We start from the raw sequence: 22,143 nt of genomic DNA on the forward strand, positions 1-22,143 counted from the left end.
GGAACACACCTGGGTGGGATCGGAGCGCACTCTCTGTGACCCGAGCCTACCTTATTTTGAAGCCTATTAGAGCCTCTGGTGCTTCAAACCCCTCCCCCTGCCACTGTAATTCATGCGCCCGATGCCCTGAAAGGGGTTGGATGCATGACTAGGGGGTGGCCGCGGTGATATTCATGAATCTATCCATTGCATATAGGGGGTGGCGTGGAGTGAGGGGGGAGGAGCCCAGGCGCCCCGAATGGACGGGTCGCCACTGGCCAAGAGGTTAAAGTGGAGCTTCACCCAAAAGGAAAGCTCTGCTTGTCTGCCTCCTCCTCCCCTCTGGTGTCACATTTGGGACCTTTTGGGGGGAGGGGGGGTGGGAGCGTGTACCTGGTTTTGACAGGTAACTGATCCCACTTCCTGCTGATTTGCGCCTACTCTGTCCTCCCCCTCTGTCTTCTGGGACAGCGGGGACCAGTGAGGATGCGCAGTAGGGATACCAGGAAGTGAAGCCGCACGGCTTCACTTCCTGATTCCCTTACCGAGGACGGCAGCAGTAGCAGCCGAGAGCCGACGGACGGATCGGCTTCGGCTGGCGACATTGCGGGCTCCCTGGACAGGTAAGTGTCCATATATTAAAAGTCAGCAGCTGCAGGATTTGTAGATGCTGGCTTTTAATATTTTTTTTTTTCGGCGGACCTCCGCTTTAATGACCAGGCCATTTTTTTTTACGACACGGCACTGTGTCGCTTAAACTGACAATTGTTCGGTCCAAGTGACGCTGTACCCAAACAAAATTGATGTCCTTTTTTTTCCCACAAACAGAGCTTTCTTTTGGTGGTATTTGATCGGCCTCTGTGGTTTTTATTTTTCGCGCTATAAACCAAAAAAAAAAAAAAAAAGAGCGACAATTTTAAAAATAAAAATATTTTTAACTTTTTGCTATAATAAATATCCCCCCCCCAAAAAAATGTATTTTTTTCAGTTTAGGCCGACATGTATTCTTCTACATATTTTTGGTAAACAAACAAAAAAAAAACGCAATAAGCGTATATTGATTGGTTTGCGCAAAAGTTATACCGTCTACAAACTAGGGGATAGATTTATGGCATTTTTATTATTATTATTTTTTTTTTTTACTAGTAATGGCAATGATCAGCGATTTTTTAGCGGGACTGCAAAATTGAGGCGGACAGGTCGGACACTTTTGACACTTTTTTGGGACCAGTGACCTTTACACAGCTATAAAAACGCACTGATTACTGTATAAATGTCACTGGCAGGGAAAGAGTTAACACTAGGGGGGGGGCGATCAAGGGATTAAGTGTGTCCTAGGGAGGTGTTTCTAACTGTAGGTGGGAGGGGACTGACAGGGAATACAGAGAGATTGCTGTTCCTGATCACTAGGAACAGACGATCTCTTTACTCCCCTGACAGAACGTGCAGCTGCTTGTTTACATTGGCAGATCCCCGTTCTGCCTCTTTGCGGAGGGATCGCGGGTTGCCAGCGGACCACGCACATCGGCTCCGGTGCCGCGCCCACTGTATCTATTGCACGAAGCGGCGTGAACGTAGCCTTAGCAGCGCTCTGCCTTGGGTATAGTAACACACAACAAGCTCCTCCTCTGGGACCGTCATACGGCTATCATATGGGCGGTGACAAGTGTGGAGTTAATAACTAGATAGATTTTATTTTTTATTTTTTTTTATTCCCAATGATTGGAGAGACTATTTCAAATATTTGGTTAATCGCGTTGGAACTACCCGCTGCTCTCCCACCTGTCAGCCGGAAATAATCCCCTCGCCTTGGCTGCCGCTTCCCAGTTTCCGAACGCCGCGGCGATGCCGGTCCTGAGCTCGGCTCGGCCCTCCAGCTTTTTGTATCAGTCTATTAATAGTGAAGGCGCAATATATGTATAGTGAGTGTGAGGGTTGTATACGGATTAACAGGCTGCCATTTATTTATTGCGGGTATTCATATAGCGCCAACAATTTATGCAGCGCTTTACATATACAGTATATACTGTACATTCACCTCAGTCCCTGCCCTCAAGGAGCTTACAATTTAAGGTCCCTACCAGTGCATACAGGGAAACAGTTCCTGGAGACCCGATCGGCCAGGGAGTCTCAGCACTCTCTGGCCAATCGGGTCTCAGGACACACTTCCTGTTCAGCCAGGAGGAGAAGCAACGGCCCGGCTCTTCCTTCCCCCACCTCCTAAGTTAAAGTGGAGTTCCACCCACTTTTACAACTCTTCAGCATCCCTCTCTACACTGTGCACTGTAAACGAGTTGGATATTTAAAAAAAAAAATTCTTAGCACGTACTGTATATCTGCTGTATTCATTTTTCACTTCCTCCTCCCTGGCCGCGGCCCATCGCATCATTTCCTGTTTGCAATGCCTTCTGGGAAGGGGCGGCAACTTCCTCTGACACTGCCGTTGCTATGGAAACCTGACCTGAAACCTATTACACTGCTTGTGCTGCACTGAGCATGTGCGAGATCTGCAAGGATGAGATCCAGAAAGAAATACAGTCTGGCTTCAGATACCCACACTTAAGATGGCCATGGCCTGCTGGAAGTTTATAAAATAACAAACTACTGCTATAAACTAACAAAACAGACCTTAGTTTACAGACTAACTTTACTAGAATACATTAAGCTTGTGTATTATAGGGGTATTTTTATTTAAAAAACTATCATTTCAGCTGGAACACCACTTTAAGGTCGGATCGCCACTGCATTCTTGTATATCTAACGCCAGGGGGGGGGTTGTTCGTGGCGATTGCCACCTTCCTGTTCGTTCTCCCCCCCCCCCGGGGACAGAGGGGGGGTTACACGACATGAAATTGCCGCCCATCTCCCCCCCCCCCCAAAATGTTTAGCACCAACCGCCACTGGCCCCTACATACTGTATATACAGCGGGTAAAATAAGTATAGAGCACGTCACCATTTCTCTGGATAAATCTATTGGTAAAGGTGATAATGACATGAAATGTCCCCCACATGTCGGTAACAATCCATCCAATCCATACATACAAAGACACCAAAACAAATCCGTTCAGAAATGAAGTTCTGTGTAAAAAAATGGAAGGACACAGGGAAGAAGTATTGAACCGCTAACTGAAATGTATTTAATATTTGTGTAGCACCCTGGGGTTTAGGCGGGGTTCCTCCTAAATTTACCTGCCAGGTAGAGCTACCTTGGATAATTGTTGAGGATCAATTTATTTCACTGTAATGCCACATACACACGAGCGGAAGTTCGGCCCGCAAAAGAACCGACGAGATTTTTTTCGTCGGAAAACGCGACCATGTGTATGCGTCATCGGACTTTTGCTGGCCGAATTCCAGCCAGCAAAAAATTGAGAGCATGCTCTTAAATTTTTCGGTCGGAAAAAAATTCCTATCCGAAAACGCGATCGTCTGTGGCAATTCCGACACGCAAAATCAACAATATAACACATCCCAAATGTGCCAGTATGGTAGTGCAAATGTTGTGCCATCTACATATTACATTTTGATTATTTCTATTATATTATATCCCTCTGTAGCCCAGGTGTCTTTCCCCCCCGCCCCACCCTACAATAGACAGGCAGGTTGCGGTAATGCTCTATATATACCGCTCTGAGCGCCGTCATACGTTTCTCCTTCGCCAATGCAATGAGCCAATGCACGCGTCCGCAGCCATGTTTGCTCGGGCCTGCTGGCCTTGTATGATCATGAGACCTGGCCGCAGGGGCTTGGGGGGGGGGGGGGGGGGGCTGTTTATGCGAGATTTCCCTGCGTGTAACACAATATTATATAAATATCTCTGGGCTCACATGCCGCGCATTCATGAATCGACACTCAGCTATGTAGAAGGAACGAGAGCCAGACTGCAAAACGAGAGCCATGACCGCTAAGGAGGCCTATCCGATATCACGGAACTTGTAGGTAATGTAAGGATGGAGAGCAGACCGGGATAGGTAACCCCCCCCACCTCCGTATGCACTGCCAAGTATCATAGTGAATGCGGCGGGAAATGCGGCCAGGGCTCGCAGCTGTCTTCAATCCTCCTTCAGGAAGAAAAGGGGGGGCGTAGGAAAATGTATGGTATGTGTATATAGATAATGTAAACGCAGGTGCGGTCTGACTTGTGTCATACATTACTTTTACTTAAAACGTATCTAAAGCCAGGACTTGGTTTTTAACCCGTCACACTTTTTTGCTGTCTGTGTCCCATTGGGGAGATTTTGCTTCACTTCCTGTCCCAGAGATGCAGCAAGAAGAGAAGTGACACAGCAGAACCTGCGATGCGTTGTACAGCGTTACGCCAGCGGGAGGGTGTTATGAACAACCTAACACGAGTCCGCTGCTGCTGTGAATGGACCTTAAATCTTCCAGTGATGACTCCTCTTTTGTGGTGATAGCCCAAAGAGACGGCCATTTTGTTCTCACACAGAAGGCCTACTATCCTACTGCTTGAGGTGCTGACATGGTCAACCGTATTTATAACTTCAAAGAAGGTTCAAGGATTGAAGTTCTGACCAAAAGAGACAACTGTGTCCAGTGATTTCCTATCCCTTTTCAATTGTATTCCAACTGCAGAGGCTATTGGGACTGTAAAGCGCCTCAGTATGAAAGCAGCCTTAGAAGCATCTGAAACGGGATAAGGCTCTAGATCAGGGTTCTCAACCAGGGTTCCATTGAACTCTATGGTTCCTCCAGAGGTTTTTAGACAAAGAAAGCTTGCCGCTCCAGGTGAGATGAGGAAGCCCGATGGAATTAGTGGGTGCTCGCCTCGGCAATCAATGTTTAAAACAAGAATAGGCTGCACACCACGATTGTGATCCAAAATCCTTTATTGGGACATCCCAGAGTGACACCACAAGACCAGAGTGCCCGGTAGATGCGTTTCACACGATTATAGGTGCTTAGTCATTGGTGTCACTCTGGAATGTCTCAATAAAGGATTTTGGATCACAATTGTGGTGTGCAGCCTATTCTTCTTTTCCTCCAGAGGTTGCTAGATGTTCCGTAAACAATGAGCAATTCCTGCCTCTCAGATAAGTTCCCACTGACCCCATTGATCTTCTTAGCTATCTGTAAAGGGATAATTCCTCCCAATGACCACAAGTGTAAGGAGCATTCTTCCCACTGATCATTACACAAATGTATCATGGGTTGTATATATAGCAATCTTTCGGAGGGGTTCCCTGAAACCGGAAAAATTCTTTCAAGGGTTCCTTTGTGTTGAAATGGTTGAGAAAGTCTTATCTAGACAATCAAACAGAACCTAAGCCAGACCAACTTTGTTCCTTGCTGGACCTTTGCCTCAACACCACTTACTACTAATATAAGGATACCTTCGACTGCATTAGACATGGGAGCACCTGTATCTCCTACTGAAGATAACCTGTACATAAAAGAGGTGGAGAAGAGATTCTTGGACTAACACCAACTCATTGGTTCAGGTATGTAGACAACATGTGGGTCAAAATGAGAACATTGGAAATACAAAACAAAACCATCAGGTTTACAAAAGGAAGAGGCACAGAGGAAGAACACAGTATCCTTTGTGGACCGTATGTAATTTGGACATTAAGGTCTACAGGAAGTCCACCCACACAGATCAGCATCTGTTGTTCACTCCCTATCAGGGACAGCAGTCCGTATCCACTGGGAACAAGCTAACCAGGAATGTTGGGAATTAACTGGGCTTCATGGAGGCTCACTCTTTTTAGGAGGAGAGACCAAGAAATATCAGTTCCTCCGAGGATCACCAGAGAGACACTGGACACTTGGACAGTAGAGACGCAGAGTGACTGTGGAGCCTGACATGGGGCAACACTACATACAGGGAAAACAGAATGCCCCAAGGACTCAGGAAGAACAAGGTGCCTAAGCAGCCACCTGGTTTTCTCCAGAGCACTGTGCAAGCAGTGATGGGCTTTGCTGAAGGACAGCTCCTAGATTGCATCCCTCTAATCTATATAAACAGGGAGCTAGACATACCGGTAATCAGGAGAAGGTCTCTAGGAGCACAGGGGTGTTGAAGTTACAGAAACACAAGTGGGAGTCTCTGGAAGCACTGGGGTGCTGAGATCACAGAAATGCAGAAGAGTCTCTGGGAGCACTGGGGATCACAGGAATTCAAAAGAGTCTCTAGGAGCACTGGGGGCCTGGAAACACAGGAGAGTCTCAGGGAGCAGTGGGGATCTGGGATCACAGGAATGCAAGAGAGTCTCGGGGAGCAACCGGGGTGCTGGAGATCACAGGAAAGTAGGAGAGTCTTAGAGAGCACTTTGGTGGTGGGATGACAGGAATGCACGGGAGTTATAGGGAGCACCTAGGTGCTGGGGTTAACAGGAATGCAGATGAATATCTGGGAGCACTAGGACTCTGGGAACACAGGATAGTCTCAGGGAGCATTGGGGTGCTGGGATCACAGGAACATAAGAGAGTTGCAAGGAGCACCAGGGTGCTGGGATCACAGGAAAGCAGGAGAGTCTTAGGGAGCCTATGGGTGCTGGAATCACGAGGAAGCAGGAGAATCAATGATAACACTGGGGGATTGGGAACACCAGAACATAGGAGAGTCTCTGGGAGCACAGAGATCTCAAGTGGTAATGGGCTTTGCTGTAAGACGGCTCACAGATTGCGACCTTCTGACCTACCCGAACAGGTACCTACAGAGCAAGAATCATTGGGTACTAAGAAGAGAGTCTCTAGAAGGGTGCTGGTGTTACAGGAAGCACTGGGAACACAGGAGAACCTGAGGGAGCATATGGGTACTAGAAGAACCAAAGCACAGAAGATCCTCTTGGTTAGCACTGGGGTGTTGGGATCACAGAAACACAGGAAAGTCTCAGGGAGCCTAGGGGCGCCGGGATTACAAAAACTGGGAGCTTTGGGATCACAGGAATGCAGGACAGTGTGAGGGAGCATATGGGTGCTGGGAACACCAAAGCACCGAGGATTCTCTTGGTTAGCACTGGGATGCTGGGGTTCAGAGACACAGGAAAGTCTAAGGAAGCCTAGAGATGCCGAGATCACAAGAACCCCGAACAGCCTCTGGGTGCACCGGGGTGCTGGGTATGCAAGAACACAGGACGGTCTCTGGGAGCACTGAAGTGCTGGGCACACCGGAACTCAGGATACAAGGGTCAGAGGACACTCAAGGAGGCATGAAGGTGCACAGTGGGCACAGAGGGATACTGGGAACCTGGAATGAAACACTAACAATGAGTCACAGAGGAAGACTGGCACATGGACACCAGGAAGCACAGGGGGCTCAGCAGTTATCACAGAGGTGCATGGGGGACACCGTGGATGCTGGGAACCTGGGATGCTGGAGATATGAAGAGTCACAGAGGGATCACTGAGGATGCTTCGTTGGAAACAGTCTAAAAGATGCCAGGAAGCACAGAGGTCTCAGCAGGTGGCGTCATGAAGTATTGCTCAAACGCTGAATTGTGCACTGACTGGCCTTTTAGGAAAATGTCTGGCATCTGATTGGCTGTGGTGTCTGCGGCCTCTGACTGCATGAGTGCTGGAGGCCTTGCATAGGTGAAAGAGGAAGGAAGAATCCGACACTGGAATGGGGCACAGGTGGGTGTGACACTCCCACTACCCACTGGAACACAAACTGGGGGGTCTAATGAACTCTTCAACGTCTGGCTAAGTGAGTCAGAACAAAAAAAAACTAAGAATGCAGACATCTTAGGAGTGCTTTGAAAGATTCGGGTTACCCAGAATGGGCTTTCTATCCACAAGATCAGGGGTCTCCAAACTGTGGCCCTGGTGTAAGATGCAGCCATTTGCTTGCTTTTTTTACGGCCCTTGGGACACTGTTCCCCCAAATGACACCAATGAAGGGGCACCATTCCTCCCACTAACAGCAATGATGGCGCACCATTTCTCCCACTGACACCAATGATGGGGCACCATTCCTCCCACTGATGGGGCACTATTCCTCCCACTGATACCAATGATGGGGCACCATTCCTCCCACTGACACCAATGATGGGACACCCTTCCTCCCACTGACACCAATGATGGGACAGTATTCTACGCCCTCATACCAACAATGAGGCACTATAACTCACACTAAAACCAGTGACGGTGCATTGTTTACTCCCACTGACGCCAGGGCATTTTTTACTCCCACTGGCCACAGTCTGGCCCTCCTAAAGCCTGATGGACAGTAGACTGGGCCTTTGTTTAGAATGTTTGAAGACTCCTGCACAAGATCAACATCTACAGAGCCATCCCTATGTAGCTGGAGTGTTGAGAAAACTCAGAAAGGACTTTTAACATCTCATCCATGTATCCTTCAAGCCCAACAATACATTGAGACAGAAGCTTGGGCAACCAGAAGATGCAAGACCCAACCACAAGGGAAGTGACCTTGTATACGCAGTGCAGTGTAGCGAGGAAGGTAAAGACCTGCACACTGGGGAGACAGAACAACCTCCCAACAAGTGAATGGCCCAACACGGGAGGGCAAACTCTACAGGTCAAGACTCAGCAGTCTTTCTACACCTTAAGATTTGGTTCACGCTTGCCGACTCCAATGTTTCGTGTTTTTCAGTGCAACTTTGGAGTCCGACTTTGAAGAGATTTAGTACACTCTCTGGCATTGAAGTCGTGTCAGAGTCAGATCAAAGTAGTGCAGGAACCTTTTAAGAAGTCGCAGTGTCTTCAGTAATGTCAATTGGAACGGCCTTCATAGAGATACATGGCATTTCACATGTCCTGCGACTTTGGGTCTCACAAGGCGAATCCCAAGTTGCACTAGTGTGAACCGAGCCTCAGGGAAATTGACATTCTTTTGAGGACAGTGAGTTGCACATTTTTGACAGAAAGGACAACTGGTGAGTAAGAGGCGTGAAAGAGGCCCTCTACACGAAACTAAAACAACCATTCTTACCATTCTTGAACAGGGGTGGAGGCTTCTAACACCATCTCTCCTCCACATAAAATGCAGTTTTAACGTCTCAACCCCGATGATTGGGCAATTCACACCTAAAGGCATGTAAATCGAGGAATTACCACCTATGGCTTCCTGACACTAGAGTGGGATGATGTAATGAGAACGGGGGGGGGGGGGGGGTTCGCCAACTTTCACACCTCCCATCCTGTTCTTGGCCAACCTAGATCTACACATTCCATGGTGGTTGGATTTAAGTGTGGATATAAATGTTGGGGTATCCTCCTAAAAAAAACTCACTGGAACTGAAGAAGTGGCTTGAAGAAGTTATGGAACATCTTCGGCCTCAGAGAACATTTCCAGTTGAACGGGACAAATTACTACTAGATAGACTATGACCTGCAGAAATGAGAACCTTCAGACGGTCAGACAGCTTGTTCCCTTTAGTCGAGAGCCAGCCATCTTGTTCTTTTTGGTCAAGATTCAGCCATCTTGTCCCCCTCCGGTCAAGAGTCAGCCATCTTGTTCCCCTCAGTCATGAAGCAGCCATCTTTTTCCCTTGAGTCATCTATCTTCTTATTCTCTCTAGTCATTAGGCAGCCATCTTGTTCCCTTATAGACAAGAGGTAGCCATTGTGTTCCCCTATAGTTAACATGCAGCCATATTGAACCCTTTATTCAAAAGGCAGTCATATTGTGCTCCAGGCAACCATCTTGTTCCTCTCAGTCATAAGGCAGCCATCCTGTTCCCCTCAATCAAGAGGCTACCATCTTGATCTCATCAGTCAAGAGGCAACCATCTTGTTTCCCTCAATCAGAAGGCAGCCTTATTGTTCCCCCCGGTTAAGAAGAAGCCATCTAGTTCCTCTTAGTCAATAGGCAGCCATCTTGTTCTGCTCAATTAGGAGGCAGCCATCTTGTGCCACAGTCATGAAGCGGCCATTTTGTTTTCTTCAGTCAGGAGGCAGCCATATTTTTCCCCTCAGTCAAGAGGCAGCCATCTTGTTTATTAAGTCAGACATCTTGTTCCCCTCAATCAGAAGGCAGCCATGTTGTTCCCCTCAGTCATGAGGCAGCCATCTTGTCCCCCTCAATCTGAAGGCAGCCATCTTGTTCCCCTCAATCTGAGGGCAGCCATCTTGTTCCCCTCAATCTGAGGGCAGACATCTTGCCCCCCTCAAGCTGAAGGCAGCCATCTTGTTCCCCTCAATCTGAAGGCAGCCATCTTGTTCCCATCAGTCTAAAGGCAGCCATCTTGTCCCCCTCAATCTGAGGGCAGCCATCTTGTTCCCCTCAATCTGAAGGCAGCCATCTTGTTCCCCTCAATCTGAGGGCAGCCATCTTGTTCCCCCCAATCTGAGGGCAGCCATCTTGTTCCCCTCAGTCATGAGGCAGCCATCTTGTCCCCCTCAATCTAAAGGCAGCCATCTTGTTCCCCTCAATCTGAGGGCAGCCATCTTGTCCCCCCCAATCTGAGGGCAGCCATCTTGTTCCCCTCAATCTGAAGGCAGCCATCTTGTTCCCATCAGTCTAAAGGCAGCCATCTTGTCCCCCTCAATCTGAGGGCAGCCATCTTGTTCCCCTCAATCTGAAGGCAGCCATCTTGTTCCCCTCAATCTGAAGGCAGCCATCTTGTTCCCCTCAATCTGAAGGCAGCCATCTTGTTCCCCACATTTGGGAGTTTTCCTCACATAAACCACTTGTAGCCATCTTATTCCCTCCAGTCACACATGCTGTTTGTTTTCTGCTGACCAGAGGCAGCCATTTTGCTGACACCGCCGAGGATGGAGGTCCGGCCTGCCTCAGAACTGGCTCATGTGCTCTGAATACGGCCTCATCCCACCAACAACATGTCCGCCCCGGGCACAGCCGGCGACAGTTCCTCTCCAACCTGCGCCTCGCTACACCCACGTGGTCCTCACTCCGCTGCCAATCAACCTCGCGGCCCGCGGTACCACGCCCCTCCAGGATCAGCTTCCATGGAAACCCCGTCAGCCAATGGGATGCGCGGCTCCGGTGACGGACAGCCGCCTCCAGCCACTTTCCTCCAGGGGTGGGCGGGGACAAGGGGGAGAACTGATGGAGGGAGCAAGGACAAGAAAAAAAAAAGTAACGGTTTCCGCGTGACGGACGTGACGGCGACCAATCAGAGACAGGAAGGGGCTATCGGGAGCCAATGGGAAAATCGGAGATTCTAGAGGGGGGAGAAGAAAGCGCCTCTTGGTGTTGGGTGGGCGTGGCCTGAGAGGTGACGGGCTGGAGGGACGGGGCCGGGGCTGGCGGGTACCGGGAGACGCAGACACGGAGCGAGGAAGCCCAGGAGCCGCCGGTAAGACTCGGGTGGTGGGATGGGGACGGGCTGGAGTCCTGTAGGCATTGCCATTCAATTACCCCCTGCAGGGGCAATTTCTTCAATTACCCCACTAGGGGGCAACCAATCACCCTGAGCAAAAACAGCCAATGAGGACATCGCTGCCTGTACAGATCCCCCTCAGAGGGTAATATAAGATATCATTGCTGGAAAATACCCCATCGGGGCAATTACAGCATGTCACCCCCCCTATAAATACCCAATCAGGGGTAATTACAACATGTCACCCCCTATAAATACCCAATCAGGGGTAATTACAACATGTCACCCCATATAAATACCCAATCAGGGGCAATTACTGCATTCCACCCCCTATAAATACCCCATCGGGGCAATTACAGCATGTCATCCCCTATAAATACCCAATCAGGGGTAATTCCTGCATTCCACCCCTATAAATACCCAATCAGGGGTAATTACAGCATGTCTCCCCCTATAAATACCCCATCGGGGCAATTACTGCATGTCACCCCCTATAAATACCCCATCGGGGCAATTACAGCATGTCACCCCATATAAATACCCAATCAGGGGCAATTACTGCATTCCACCCCCTATAAATACCCCATCGGGGCAATTACAGCATGTCATCCCCTATAAATACCCAATCAGGGGTAATTCCTGCATTCCACCCCTATAAATACCCAATCAGGGGTAATTACAGCATGTCTCCCCCTATAAATACCCAATCAGGGGTAATTACTGCATTCCACCCCTATGAATACCCCATTGGGGCAATTACTGCGTTCCACCCCTATAAATACCCCATTGGGGCAATTACAGCATGTCACCCCCTATAAATAGCCAATCAGGGGTAATTACTGCATTCCACCCCTATAAATACCCAATCAGGGGCAGTTACTGCATTCCACCCCTATAAATACCCAATCAGGGGCAATTACTGCATTCCACCCCTATAAATACCCAATCAGGGGCAATTACTGCATTCCACCCCTATAAATACCCAATCAGGGGCAATTACTGCGTTCCACCCCTATAAATACCCAATTAGGGGCAATTTCTGCGTTCCACCCCTAGAAATATCCCATTGGGGCAATTACAGCATGTCACCCCCTATAAATAGCCATTCAGGGCAGTTATCCTAATACAGTCCCCCAGCTCTGCAATGACATGATCAGGACCCCCCCCCAAAAAAAAATACCCTAAAGGGGGCATTTAGAACATTGCCTTCTATACAAGGAGCCCCAACCGGGGCCCCATGCCCCCATATCTGCCCCTTTGTGTTTCAAAGAGTCTGAAATGCCCCAGGTTGGGGTATCTGTGTCTGCTAATTGCCCCCACCTTGATTGTCCCTCATACAGCAGTTGCCCCTTTCTCTAAGGACGGTGCCACAAAATTGATATTTTGTAAGTTTACCGTGGGCAGAGAATACCCCCTTCCTTTTTAAAGGATCCCCCCAAATGTGCCCCTTCTGATATTGCGTACAAGGAATGCTACTGGAAGGGGTTCACATTGTTCCTAAATGTCCCTATGTATCATTTGAGTGGGGCCCTCGGTGGCCCCCCTACCCCTGCTTTACCATCAGCGCCCTTTTAATTGCCCTGTGATTGCCAGATCTCCGATAACCCCAGAAACATGAGAGTACCCATCCTGGCACACCTCTATTTCAGAATTGCCCCCTTAGAATTGCCCAGACAATGCCCCCTCCCAGTAGAAAGTGCCCAGGTGATAGCCCCTCACGGTGTCAGCAGGTGACAAGAAGTTTCCCCCCTTCCCAGTACCACCAAGTGTGCCCTTTCTTGTATCGATGTCCTAGAAAATACCCACCTTTTGGCACCAAGTGCCCCCGGAAGATACCCCCTTCTGAGTACCAAGTTTGCAGATCTCCCCTCCCCAGTACCAAGTCCCCCCATTCTGGTATTCATTCCCAGAAGATGATACCCTCCCCCAGTACTAAGTGTCAAGGAGATGTCCCCTTCCCCGGTAGCCAGTGTCCGGGAGATGTCCCCTTCCCCGGTAGCCAGTGTCCGGGAGATGTCCCCTTCCCCGGTAGCCAGTGTCCGGGAGATGTCCCCTTCCCCGGTAGCCAGTGTCCGGGAGATGTCCCCTTCCCCGGTAGCCAGTGTCCGGGAGATGTCCCCTTCCCCGGTAGCCAGTGTCCGGGAGATGTCCCCTTCCCCGGTAGCCAGTGTCCGGGAGATGTCCCCTTCCCCGGTAGCCAGTGTCCGGGAGATGTCCCCTTCCCCGGTAGCCAGTGTCCGGGAGATGTCCCCTTCCCCGGTAGCCAGTGTCCGGGAGATGTCCCCTTCCCCGGTAGCCAGTGTCCGGGAGATGTCCCCTTCCCCGGTAGCCAGTGTCCGGGAGATGTCCCCTTCCCCGGTAGCCAGTGTCCGGGAGATGTCCCCTTCCCCGGTAGCCAGTGTCCGGGAGATGTCCCCTTCCCCGGTAGCCAGTGTCCGGGAGATGTCCCCTTCCCCGGTAGCCAGTGTCCGGGAGATGTCCCCTTCCCCGGTAGCCAGTGTCCGGGAGATGTCCCCTTCCCCGGTAGCCAGTGTCCGGGAGATGTCCCCTTCCCCGGTAGCCAGTGTCCGGGAGATGTCCCCTTCCCCGGTAGCCAGTGTCCGGGAGATGTCCCCTTCCCCGGTAGCCAGTGTCCGGGAGATGTCCCCTTCCCCGGTAGCCAGTGTCCGGGAGATGTCCCCTTCCCCGGTAGCCAGTGTCCGGGAGATGTCCCCTTCCCCGGTAGCCAGTGTCCGGGAGATGTCCCCTTCCCCGGTAGCCAGTGTCCGGGAGATGTCCCCTTCCCCGGTAGCCAGTGTCCGGGAGATGTCCCCTTCCCCGGTAGCCAGTGTCCGGGAGATGTCCCCTTCCCCGGTAGCCAGTGTCCGGGAGGTGTCCCCTTCCCCGGTAGCCAGTGTCAGGGAGGTGTCCCCTTCCCCGGTAGCCAGTGTCAGGGAGATGTCCCCTTCCCCGGTAGCCAGTGTCAAGGAGATGTCCCCTTCCCCGGTAGCCAGTGTCCGGGAGGTGTCCCCTTCCCCGGTAGCCAGTGTCCGGGAGGTGTCCCCTTCCCCGGTAGCCAGTGTCCGGGAGATGTCCCCTTCCCCGGTAGCCAGTGTCCGGGAGATGTCCCCTTCCCCGGTAGCCAGTGTCCGGGAGATGTCCCCTTCCCCGGTAGCCAGTGTCCGGGAGATGTCCCCTTCCCCGGTAGCCAGTGTCCGGGAGATGTCCCCTTCCCCGGTAGCCAGTGTCCGGGAGATGTCCCCTTCCCCGGTAGCCAGTGTCCGGGAGATGTCCCCTTCCCCGGTAGCCAGTGTCCGGGAGATGTCCCCTTCCCCGGTAGCCAGTGTCCGGGAGATGTCCCCTTCCCCGGTAGCCAGTGTCCCTATTCCCGTATCAATTTCCAGAAGATACCCTCTCCCAGTATCAAGTGCCTAGGATGTCCCCTTCCCAGTACCAAGTGTCCAGAAGATGCCCCCATTCCAGTATCAATTCCCAGAAAATACCCTCTCCCAGTACCAAGTTTTGAGAAGATACCCCCCTTCCAGTACCAAGCACCCAGAAAATGTCTTATTAGAATCACCCTCTTAACACCAAGACTTCAGAAAACGACCCTCCAAAGTAGCCAGAAATGGCTTCCTAGAACTGCCCAGGAGATACCCCCCCCTCCACAGTACCAAGTGCCTATAAAATGCCCAGTTAGAATTACTCAGAAGAAACCCCCTTCCCATTCTAAGTGCCTGGCCAGGAACACCTGTAAATTTCCCTGAAGAACACCTTCCATTCTCAGGTGCCCCTTTGGGTATTACTTGTTCTTGGGGTGGGTGATGGGTTTATTAGAAATGAGTATTGGATTTTCCTTTTGTAAAAATAGCTTTTTTAGATGTTTAACAATGTAGCAAAAATACTTTGTGTGGATGCCCACCTACGCCCACTGCATCCCACCTACATCCCCACCTACACCCACTGCATCCCACCTACACGTCCACCTACACCCATCATCCTGATCTTTGTAAGGGGATCTGAATTGTCCTGAAAGCTTGAAGGTCCAGTGGACATGTTCCACCAAATATCTCATACCTGTGGATTGCTTTGCGTTTCATCCTATACAATGTATCCATACAATGTGCCTAGACCTGTATGATGTATCAATCTTCTACAATGTATCCATACAATGTGCCTAGACCTGTAAGATGTATCAATCTTCTACGATGTATCCATACAATGTGCCTAGACCTGTAAGATGTATCAATCTTCTACGATGTATCTCTATTTGGATGACATCTTCTAGTTCTCTACTCTGGAATGCATTTCAGCACTTGCCTGTGCAATCAGGAGGTCTTTGTGCCCCCCTACCCTCACGAATGCCCCCCGACACGCCCCTCTGATACACCCCCACATTCCCTGAACCCTCAGCTATGTCTAACAAATTCCTTTTCGTGAATTCCACCCCCCCCCTCCCCTGAGCGGACGGGCGAGGGGCTTCCCACCACTTAACCCCCCTCGAAAGCTTTTGTCCTGCTTCCACGCCAACTTCAGAACACGTTTTATTTGAATTCGTTCCTTGTTACCGAAGTGAATGAAATCGGTGCGTCTAACGTTGGCGGTGGTCTTGGTTTTACCCGTGGTCTGATTTATATTTTTTTTTCCCCCTATAACTCTGGGGGGTCACCATATGTACCGTGCCCACCCCCAACCCAGGGTGAGGAGTTGTGGTGCCGTTTGGCCTTTGGGCGACTTTGTAAAGCACGACGGCGTGTTTGTTTTTTCATTCATTCCCCCTGTGGGGGCGGCCATGTTTCTGTCGTCATCTGCGGCGCGGTTAGGGTTAAGAGATCTGAGCTGGCCATGTGCTCTGCCCTCTGGTGCCCGCGTGCCGGGTGGGGGCCCAACTGTACGGGACTGTCAGTAGGTGCCTACGGTAGAGCTGTGTTTGGATGCCGGTTGGCTTTTATTTCAGCCCCTTCATTGCGGAATTTCACCCGCGGGGCACCTCCCTGGTCTGGGCTTGTTGGATTGTTCTTCAGCTAGATAAAGAAGAAAGGGGGGTTGGTTTGGCGGTGAAAGGGTTACGTTGGAGGGACAAGCGTGGAGCCCCGGTTAGCCGGCTGAATGGGCGGCAGCTCAGATCTGTTATTGCAGCAGTTTGCAGGGAACAAAGAGCTCCGTCTACATCATGCAGCAAGTTCCATGCGCTTAGACCTCCTCTCCTGTGTCTAGCCCCCTCCTCAGTGCTCCCCCCCCCCCCCACCTCTTGCAGGAGCAATGTACCCAGAGAGCCAGACTGCCGGGCCCAAGAAACGCACATCGGCTCACCCACTGGCCTGCGGGCCCCAGCCGCCGCTTCTCCCTTTCCAACGTGTTCATTGTGGAGGTTCCTCTTAACTGTCGGTTTCAGCTTCCTGTCCTTTTCCCGAGGGGCTCATTCACACCGGCAGCGTTGGCCATTGCGAGAACAAGGCGGCCTGCCTTACGTCTCGTGGCTTCAGTTCAGTGCGTTGGTCTGCGCTGAAAACAAGCGTCAGGTTGCGTTGTTGCGCAATGCGTTCATTGTAACACGTTACAACGCATTAAAGTGACATAGCGGTTAAAGGGCCCGTTCTCGCCAGAAACCTCGTCTACTGTGCGTTTTTTCATGAACTTTTGCATACTTTTTTCTGCACCTGTGTGTGTGTGTGTGTGTGTGTATGTAGTTGAAGTGCGTTTTTTTTTTTTTTTTTTTTTTTTTTTTTCATCCCTATTTGTCCTGTGAGGTCACCTGCTTCCTCCTTTTGGGCATTTATGTGCACTGTGGTGCGTTTTTCACGCGCCAGTTCACACCAGAACATGGTGCGAGTTCGTGTTCTGTGCAGGTTTCCCGCACCGCGTTCAAAACGCACTCAATTGCAATGTGCATGGGGTGTCCATGTCAACTTACTTACATCCCAAAAGTAAGTCGCAAATGCGTTTGCCTACGCTGGATCTCATGTGATTTATGGTGTGAACTTGGTACTGGGAAGTGGGCATCTTCTGGGCCCTTGGTACTGGGAAGTGGGCATCTTTTGGGCCCTTGGTACTGGGAGGGGGGCATCTTTTGGGCCCTTGGTACTGGGAAGTGGGCATCTTTTGGGCCCTTGGTACTGGGAGGGGGGCATCTTTTGGGCCCTTGGTACTGGGAGGGGGGCATCTTTTGGGCCCTTGGTACTGGGAGGGGGGCATCTTTTGGGCCCTTGGTACTGGGAGGGGGGCATCTTTTGGGCCCTTGGTACTGGGAGGGGGGCATCTTTTGGGCCCTTGGTACTGGGAAGGGGGCATCTTCCGGGACACTTGGTACTGGGAAGGGGGCATCTTCCGGGACACTTGGTACTGGGAAGGGGGCATCTTCCGGGACACTTGGTACTGGGAAGGGGGCATCTTCCGGGACACTTGGTACTGGGAAGGGGGCATCTTCTGGGACACTTGGTACTGGGAGGGGGGCATCTTCCGGGACACTTGGTACTGGGAAGGGGGCATCTTCCGGGACACTTGGTACTGGGAAGGGGGCATCTTTTGGCCACTTGGCTTTTTAAAAAAAATTCTGACAAGTAGGGTTTTAATAACAAAAGAGACCTTAATGGCCTCTGTCATAAATGCCTCCCCCTGCCTGTCCGCTGTATCTCACTGAGCCACGCATACGCAGCTCATCATATATTGATGGCATCTGATCTGTGCCGTGATGGGACTCCTATGCTCTTGTGCAGGAGTGACGTCATCTGGGCCCGACCCATTCAAACAGTCAGAGACGGAACCCCTAAGGAAGACCGGGCCAAAAAACCCCGGGACCTGCAGGATCGGCACATCTGTCATAATGTGCCAGTGTATGTGGTGGTACATACTGGTATATTATGACTTCCTGCAGGGGGGCATTTTTAATCTTTTTTTTTCACAAATCTATTACAGCTTTAAATCTAAACTCAAGGCAAATATAAAAAAAAAAAATCTGTGACAACCTGACAGGGGGGCCCCACCCCCCCCATACAGACAACCTGACAGGGGGGCCCCACCCCCCCCATACAGACAACCTGACAGGGGGGCCCCACCGCCCCCATACAGACAACCTGACAGGGGGGCCGCCCCACCCCCCCATACAGACAACCTGACAGGGGGGCCGCCCCACCCCCCCATACAGACAACCTGACAGGGGGGCCGCCCCACCCCCCCATACAGACAACCTGACAGGGGGCGCCGCCCCACCCCCCCATACAGACAACCTGACAGGGGGCCCCCCCCCCCATACAGACAACCTGACAGGGGGCCCCCCCCCATACAGACAACCTGACAGGGGGGCCCCCCCCCCATACAGACAACCTGACAGGGGGGCCCCCCCCATACAGACAACCTGACAGGGGGCCCCCCCCCCATACAGACAACCTGACAGGGGGGCCCCACCCCCCCCATACAGACAACCTGACAGGGGGGCCCCACCCCCCCCATACAGACAACCTGACAGGGGGGCCCCACCCCCCCATACAGACAACCTGACAGGGGGCCCCCCCCCATACAGACAACCTGACAGGGGGGCCCCCCCATACAGACAGCCTGACAGGGGGGGGGCCCCCCCATACAGACAGCCTGACAGGGGGGGCCCCCCCCCATACAGACAGCCTGACAGGGGGGGGCCCCGGGGGGGCCCACCCCCCCATACAGACAACCTGACAGGGGGGGCCCACCCCCCCATACAGACAACCTGACAGGGGGGGCCCACCCCCCCATACAGACAACCTGACAGGGGGGGCCCACCCCCCCCATACAGACCCCCCATACAGACAACCTGACGGGGGGCCCACCCCCCCCCCCATACAGACAACCTGACGGGGGGCCCACCCCCCCATACAGACAACCTGACAGGGGGGGCCCACCCCCCCATACAGACAACCTGACAGGGGGGGCCCACCCCCCCCATACAGACAACCTGACAGGGGGGCCCACCCCCCCCCATACAGACAACCTGACAGGGGGGGCCCACCCCCCCCATACAGACAACCTGACAGGGGGGCCCACCCCCCCCATACAGACAACCTGACAGGGGGGCCCACCCCCCCCATACAGACAACCTGACAGGGGGGGCCCACCCCCCCCATACAGACAACCTGACAGGGGGGGCCCACCCCCCCCATACAGACAACCTGACAGGGGGGGCCCACCCCCCCCATACAGACAACCTGACAGGGGGGGCCCACCACCCCCCCCCATACAGACAACCTGACAGGGGGGGCCCACCCCCCCCCATACAGACAACCTGACAGGGGGGGCCCACCCCCCCCATACAGACAACCTGACAGGGGGGGGGGGCCCACCCCCCCATACAGACAACCTGACAGGGGGGGGGGCCCACCCCCCCATACAGACAACCTGACAGGGGGGGGGGGCCCACCCCCCCCATACAGACAACCTGACAGGGGGGGGGGGGGCCACCCCCCCATACAGACAACCTGACAGGGGGGGGGGGGGGGCCACCCCCCCCATACAGACAACCTGACAGGGGGGGCCCACCCCCCCCATACAGACAACCTGACAGGGGGGGCCCACCCCCCCCATACAGACAACCTGACAGGGGGGGCCCACCCCCCCCATACAGACAACCTGACAGGGGGGGCCCACCCCACCCCCCCCATACAGAACCCCCCCCCATACAGACAACCTGACAGGGGGGGGGGGGCCACCCGCCCACCCCCCCCATACAGACCCCCCATACAGACAACCTGACAGGGGGGGCCCACCCCCCCCATACAGACAACCTGACAGGGGGGGCCCACCCCCCCCATACAGACAACCTGACAGGGGGGTCCACCCCCCCCATACAGACAACCTGACAGGGGGGCCCCCCATACAGACAACCTGACAGGGGGGGCCCCCCATACAGACAACCTGACGGGGGGCCCCCATACAGACCACCCCCCATACAGACAACCTGACGGGGGCCCACCCCCCATACAGACAACCTGACGGGGGGGCCCCACCCCCCATACAGACAACCTGACGCGGGGGCACCCAGACAACCTGACGGGGGGGCCCCACAACCCGGGGGCCCACCCCCCATACAGACAACCTGACGGGGGGGCCCACCCCCCCCCATACAGACAACCTGACGGGGGGGCCCCCCATACAGACAACCTGACGGGGGGCCCACCCCCCCCATACAGACAACCTGACAGGGGGGGGCCCCCCCCCATACAGACAACCTGACAGGGGTACATACGGCCCACCCCCCCATACATACAACCTGACCCCACCCCCCCACCCCCCCCCCCATACAGACAACCTGACGGGGGGGCCCCCCATACAGACAACCTGACAGGGGGGCCCACCCCCCCATACAGACAACCTGACAGGGGGGGCCCACCCCACCCCCCCCATACAGACAACCTGACAGGGGGGCCCACCCCCCCCCATACAGACAACCTGACGGGGCCCCCCCCCATACAGACAACCTGACGGGGCCCCCCCCCCATACAGACAACCTGACAGGGGGCCCCCCCCCATACAGACAACCTGACAGGGGGGGCCCCCATACAGACAACCTGACGGGGGGGCCCCCCACCCCCCCATACAGACAGACACCTGACGGGGGGCCCCACCCCCCATACAGACAACCTGATGGGGGAGGCCCTATACAGTCAGTGCTTCAGTTATGAATGAACACAGTGAGTGATTGATACTGATCACTCATTGTGTTCATTCAGGAAAGGAAGGGGCTGGTAAATAGGATATATCTACCGGAACCTTCCCCCACTCTCCATCTTGAAAGATCTTATTGTGTGCTTGCAGCTGCCGGTGGGATGGAGAGGAGGGAAACCGGAAGCACTGCGGGTGTAGGGGGCACATAGTGGGGCCTGGGCAGCAGGGGGGAAACGTATGGTGTACAGGAAGGGTGATAAGTGCGTGGGGGGGGGGGGAGGGGCACTTATTGAAACTTTCCCCAATCCTCCATTTTGAAGAATCCTATTATGTGCTGGCAGCTTCTGGCAGGAAGGGGAGGAGAGAGGCCGGCTGCACTGTGGAGGTAGGGGGGGCACACAGGGGCCTGGGCAGCAGGGGTGAAACATATGGTGTACAGGGAGGGTGATGGGGGCAATTACTGGAACCTTCCCCCACTCTCCATATTGTGGGATCCATATTGTGGGATCCTATTGTGTGCTTGCAGCTGCAGGAAAGAGAATAGGGAAGCTGGCAGCGCTGCGGGGGGTAGGGAGGCCTGGGCAGCAGGGAGGAAACGTATGGTGCACAGGGAGGGTAATCGCTGTGGGGGGGTGGGGTGGGAGCAATTACTGGAACTGATCCCCTGTATGGTTCTCTCTGCAGCAACTGAAAGCCAGCAGGAGGTGGAGGAGAAGAAGCCAGCTTTCAGCTGCTGCAGAGAGCCATACAGGGGATTGGTTCCATTAATTGGGGCCCCCGCCAAACCGACCACCCTCCCTGCCCACATCTAATTCACCCTGCTGCATGGGCCCCCTTGCTGGCCGGGCCCCGTGCAGGAGGACCAGTGTTACCCCCTTATCAAAGGTCCTGGCTAGAGGTGGGGGCACTCTTCCTCTGAGTCTCAAAGCCTTTGGGGGGCATCTCGGCTGATCAAACTTTGCATGCAGCGGAAATCAGACTTTTAGGTGGATTGGCCCTTTAATTTCCCCGCCCGGTCCCCTCCAGGTTATACACATTCCCCTTTTTTTTTCTCCATTATTCTAACATTCATTAACTCCATCTTCCTATAAGTCTGAAAGCTTCCTAATCACGGGATAGAATATTCTATTTGAAGGAAAGGAGCCCCCTTTCCCGCCCAGGTGAATCTCATTCTCCCTCTCTTTGTATTTCAATCTTATTACACACGCAGACACTTCAAAGCCCCGGGCAGATTAAAGCACCGCCACCACTTTTTTTCCCTCTCTCCCTGATGCTAATATG

At 53.1% G+C, this 22,143-nt stretch overlaps 1 protein-coding gene across 1 annotated transcript in view; it reads left to right on the plus strand.

Annotated features, from left to right (window-relative positions):
- Positions 1 to 11,083: 11,083 nt before the first annotated feature.
- Positions 11,084 to 22,143, plus strand: part of LOC141113413 (myosin-10-like) — a gene marked incomplete in the record, with an annotated part of 160,446 nt that continues 149,386 nt past the window's right edge. Inside the window, 1 exon segment of the mRNA XM_073606470.1 lies at positions 11,084 to 11,226.

The sequence above is a fragment of the Aquarana catesbeiana genome, linkage group LG12 (assembly GCF_042186555.1).
Source record: "Aquarana catesbeiana isolate 2022-GZ linkage group LG12, ASM4218655v1, whole genome shotgun sequence".
NCBI classification, from domain to species: domain Eukaryota; kingdom Metazoa; phylum Chordata; class Amphibia; order Anura; family Ranidae; genus Aquarana; species Aquarana catesbeiana.